We start from the raw sequence: 6,000 nt of genomic DNA, 5'->3' as shown, positions 1-6,000 counted from the left end.
CTCGTGTATACTGTGTATATATATATATATAATTATATGTAATAATTATAATATTATATTTGGAAATATTTATACTGTATTTTATCATTTTGTATAATTTTTTTCTTCGGCATATTATTATTATTATATATCATTAGGAATAGATTTTTTTTATATACAATTTATTAAATTTTTTAGGGCATAGTCTTAAACACAGTATCACAGCTAAGCTATGCTATTAATCTGATTTTACCGTACATTGAATTTAAGATCATCAGACATATTGTATAACATTATATTTGTTTTTTATAATAAAATATGACAAAATTTTGTCAGATAATTTTTGCTAAAATTGCTTTTAACAATTATAGACAAAAAAATGTGATTACAATTTTTGTTTAAAATGCCTAATAATTATATTTATTTTAATTCATTTATATAACATTGTCATCAGTGGTTAATTGCGATAATTCAGTGTACGGTTGAAACAGTTAGCCAGTAAACTGTCGGTATTTTAAGACATGTGCCCAGTTTTTACATTATTTTAATTTGTTGCCTATATATCATTATTATTATTGTTGTTGTTGTTTGTCTGATAAAATAATCATTTATAAAACAATCAAAATTATATATTATGTTTTTATCTGTATAATTGCTTATATTATATATATACAGTATATGCTGTTAATAATAATACAAATTGGTTAATAATATATTATTACCGTATATCGTAAATACAATTTGTCTATACATACAATTGTGTGTCCATTTCAATAGGTTTAACACATCATAATTATAGACATTTAAGATAATTGTGTTTATTTCACTCTTTAAAAAAAACTTTACGACAAACAATCCTAAAGTACTGTTTATATAATATAATTTTTTGTATCTCTCTATTAAGTCAATTATTTAACTGATAATAATATTATATGTTTGAAATATTTTCAATTGAGTGTATTTAAAATGGGGAAAAAGATAAAATTAGATAATTTAAACAAATTAGATGAATAATTAATTTTTATAGGTAATTTATATATATATATATATATCTAATTTATATACAAACAAAATTGTTATAAATATATTTATACTTAAATTATTTATATAGCATACAAATCCCAATTATAATATAAATGAAATACAAATGAATATCTTTTACTTATAACTGCATATTCGGCAAAAATTTATTATAAATAAGCAGAAAATCTTAACAAACATACTGTATATCTCCCCATATATACCCCAAAACTATTCAAAATCTAATCCCAAACCTATAACCAAATGGATGAAACAGTAAATAATTAAATCAATTCAATATTGAGATAAGTTTTTAATATTATTACAGTATATTAAAAATCTCAAGCATTATAGTATACTGTATGATATAATTGGGATTTATGTGTTAAATTGCATGTACACTGAAACTTTTTTTTAACTGGCTAGTAAACTAAATCGTATAAATTATCAATGTATATAAAATATAGTAGTATACTATTATTATTATTATTATTAATATTAATATTTAAAAACTAATATTTTCATAATTAAAATACTATTATTTTGTTTTTTTCATAACAGACAAACAAAACACAAACAAAAAAACAGTTTTTTTCTATCATAAAAATAATGATAATATCCTCTGTATGTAATGTGTTCATAAGATTGTTAATTTATTATTTATGTAATATCATAATAAAAAAAATAAACTTAATTATTTGTGTAATTTTCATTTTTTTGTAAATGTTTTATTTATATATGCTATGAAAATAAATTATTAGAGAGATTACAATTTTTTTCAAAATAAAATAAGCATTTTTTTGTTCAATTACTACAGTATTTATTGGTGTAAAAAATTGGTTAGATTTAGATTATTTAGAAACAGTATATATTTAATTTATAAGATTTTTTTTAACTATAAAAAACATTGTATTGCAACAAACATATAGTAGATTAGTATTATTATTATTATTAATATAAAGTAAAAAATATAGGTTTTAACAATACATTTGAACAATAATTGTCGGCCGTATTAACTTTTTTTTAACTTAAACTATTAGTTTAGAAGTTATTTACATGTAATTCAAGAATATAAAGATATTCTTGTATACTATAGAGTACTTGTGTTGTAAATACCGTCAACAACACAAAAACAGTAGTAAAATAGCACCGAAAAAGAAATACTTATAATTTTTTTTATTATTATCTATAGTTGTGATCCGATACCTGAATTAATTTCTACACTAAATATCTGATAAATGGTTTATTATGCACATATATAATACCAGTTATTGTGTCTACCAATTAAATTAACACTTATATCATTCATCACATCGTTTTTATTCATTATTATTATATTATACATAATATATAATATAATATGAAAAATTTGAAAACAATTTAACAGAAAGATTTTCATTTATTATTGGGAGAGAGAGAGAGAGAGAGAGAGAGAGAGAGAGAGAGAGAGAGAAGAAAATTCATAAAACATCTTAAATAATAATAATAATACTGTTCACTGTATAAAAGTGTACAATAGTATCATTGTTTGAGCCTATATATTGTATATATGCTGCTTATATAGCTATTTATATATAATATACACTGTATGTTAAATATATTTATATATATAATTTAAGTACAATAATTACATACTTATAATCGCTTACAAGTTTCGGCTTTTTATATTATAGATGTAAAACAGGAATAAATTTTATTATTATTATATATATAATATGTTATATATATATATATATATATATATATATAATATAAATTTATATTATATTATTATTTATATATATATCCTGTCAGATATCCCTAACCGAAGTTTCTAACCTAATATTTATAAATATATTATATATGTACGGTATTTATATATATATATAGAAATATGCAGTTATTTATTTTTGTGTGATTGTGTATTACTTTTTTGTGCTATTGATATGATAATTATAATTGAATATGATTAAATACTATATAAAAATTATAATTATCACACAATATAATCAAAATTGAAATTAATTTTATATAAACATATTCTATATTTTTATCCATTAAACATATCCTAAAGTAAATATTTTTGTTTAATTATTATAACCGTTATTATTATTATTTAGTTTAAGTTTCTATATTTACATTTTACATATATATACAAAACAATTGTAGAAATGAAAATATATTATTATTATTGATTAGTTTATAAATTGTTGTTTTCATTTAATTTTTTAAAAATATATATTACTAACTTATTTTAGAAAATGCTAATATAAATATTATTAGAGGTTAATAATGTAGATTAAATTTATTTACATTATTTACATCATCATCATCATTTTTATTATTTATCATTTGACATAATTATTATACAGTAAAAATAAATAATAAGTAAAACAAATTGAAACAAATATAATACTGTATATACTATTAATATATATCCCGGAGTTTTTATTCATAAAAATATTATTTTCAAATATACAATAATTATATATTTCCATAGATATTGTATATAAAAATGGCATTAATTTACAATGATAATTATAATGATAATTAAAAAAAATTATAAACATTACAAAAATTATTAATTAAATAATTTAATTTTTGAATTAATTTTTATAAACATTAATATTATATATGTGTTTCTTATCAATTTTGAAACATTGATTTTTTAAATATTGATTTTCAGTAAAAAAAAGTGTTTATCTAATAATAATTTTTAAAATAATAAAATTATAATTTGATTCGTAATATATACGGCATATAAAGTACAGTACAATTAATAATTAAATAAAAATAATTTTGTATATAAACTAATATTATTATCTATGAATATTAATTATATAAAAAACTCATATTATTGTTGTTATAATAAAATACAGTTAATATTTATATTGTATTAAATATTGTCTATTAAAATTAAATATATAAAATTTAACAAAAATTTTCAACAACAAAAAATTCTAGATCTATATTGTTTGTTACTTAAAATTGTTAGTAAAATTATTGTATGAATGTGTGTATGTTTGAGTGGGTGAGTGAGTGAGATATGTTGGATGAGAGTATGACTACTCATATGTGTATAGTTTCCGGTGATTACAAAACTTTTTACACAAGTATTTGTCAGCGTTTTGAAAAATATGATATATATTTCAATAGTATATATATATGAGTGAAAGCAATGTTTGGTCTTTAATGGTGGTCTAGTCATCTCTGATGATGATCATCACAGTCTTGTAGACTATATGTATGTTTTTCGGTATAAATTTTTTTTTGGATAAAACATATTTAAATCAACTATAATAAATGATTACGATAGACATTCAAAATCTTACAATACTAACATTATATAGTAAAAGTTGTATTGAATTGCTTACAATTGAATTGTGAAAAATTAATACAGCAACCTAGCTTAATTATCTATATTATTATTATTATATGAAATGTAACAAACATAACTGTTAAATATTTATAAATTGTTTTTTTATTTAATTATTTATATATATTTTTTATTTTTAAAAACATATGTTTGCTAGAAAAAAACAAAACAAAAATCAATGTATTTTGTGTATAGTGTCTATGAGATTGAATTGTATAGATTATTACTGAAAAATTAAATTTTATTAAATTAAAAATATAGATTTTACAAAACTATAATTATAATTATTTTGTACTGTATATATTGTATCCCATTTGTATACTGTAATATAGTATTACAATAGCTATAGATACGGGTATCCCATAAAATAATAATAAATAATAAATCTATTTTTCCATTACTCTAATTGTGTTTATACTGTATATAAATTATATCATTTGTTTATAATTATTTTAATTTTTTTTATTGATAAGTATTTTATCGTAATTTATCATGGAAAATAAAACTTTTATTTATATATTATAGTATAAGTAACACAAATAAAACATTATAGTATTATTTTAAAATATAGTTACAATTTAACAACAATTTTAATATATAAACGCAAAATAGATGCAAAATTTTAAAGTAAACTAAAAAAAATTATAATAAACATTACCTACAGATATAACTATTATATTATATAATCATAAATTATAATAACTGTGTATAATTATTAGAGATCAAAATATTCACAATAATATACTGTAGTATAATTGAATTAAAACTAAAGTTTAGTCAACAAAAATAGTTGTAAAGTTTCTTAGAAAAAATATGGAAATTTCTGGAAAATATTCACATTGAGAAATACTGTCATAAAATAACATTAAGAGAAAAAAATAAGAGAAAAAAATTAAGAGAAAGAAAGAAAGAAAGAGAGAGAGAGAGAGAGAGAGAGAGAGAGAGAGAGAGTTTACTTAAAATATGACTAAACAATTAAATTTACATTAAGTATCAAATCATAACTTTATTTTTATTAACAACATTTGTAATTAAAAATTATATCCTAATATAACAAATTTAGTTAATAATAAAAATTAATGTTAACAAAGTATCAAACATGAGTGAGATAAACAAAATTATTTAATTTCCAATTGTTTGATTGTATAAAAATATTGATTTTAAAAAAAAGTTTATCTAATAAAAATTAACTTTAAAAATAAATCAATTAATTATATCAATTTATACAATACAGTACATTGGGATCATTATAAATTTTTACCTGTATATAAAAATAACATAATGTTAAAAAATACAGATAAATTTTTTTTGTCTATTAAAAATTTTCCCATGGGAATTTATCTATTTGGAAATTTCTCTCTATTTTCTACATATAATACATTTCCGAGTGTAGTGTAGAATTTAATTAGTTATAAATAGAAATATTATTAGTTTCAATATAGAAGTATTGAATTTAAAAATTGCTTAACATTTGCATTCAACAACAACAAAAAATTTGTTATATGTTTGGCTTAAATAATATATAAATTTATATATTTATATAAATTAACTGTAATTCAAATAGTTGTTAAATTCATAAAAATATTTCATCAATTTAGTATTACTAATAAACAGTTATAATAAGTCATTATATAATATAAATAATT

Source organism: Oppia nitens, unplaced genomic scaffold (assembly GCF_028296485.1).
Source record: "Oppia nitens isolate AA-2021 unplaced genomic scaffold, nextdenovo-longstitch-racon4-pilon3 scaffold3_pilon_pilon_pilon, whole genome shotgun sequence".
NCBI lineage: Eukaryota > Metazoa > Arthropoda > Arachnida > Sarcoptiformes > Oppiidae > Oppia > Oppia nitens.
This window is presented reverse-complemented; position numbering follows the sequence as displayed.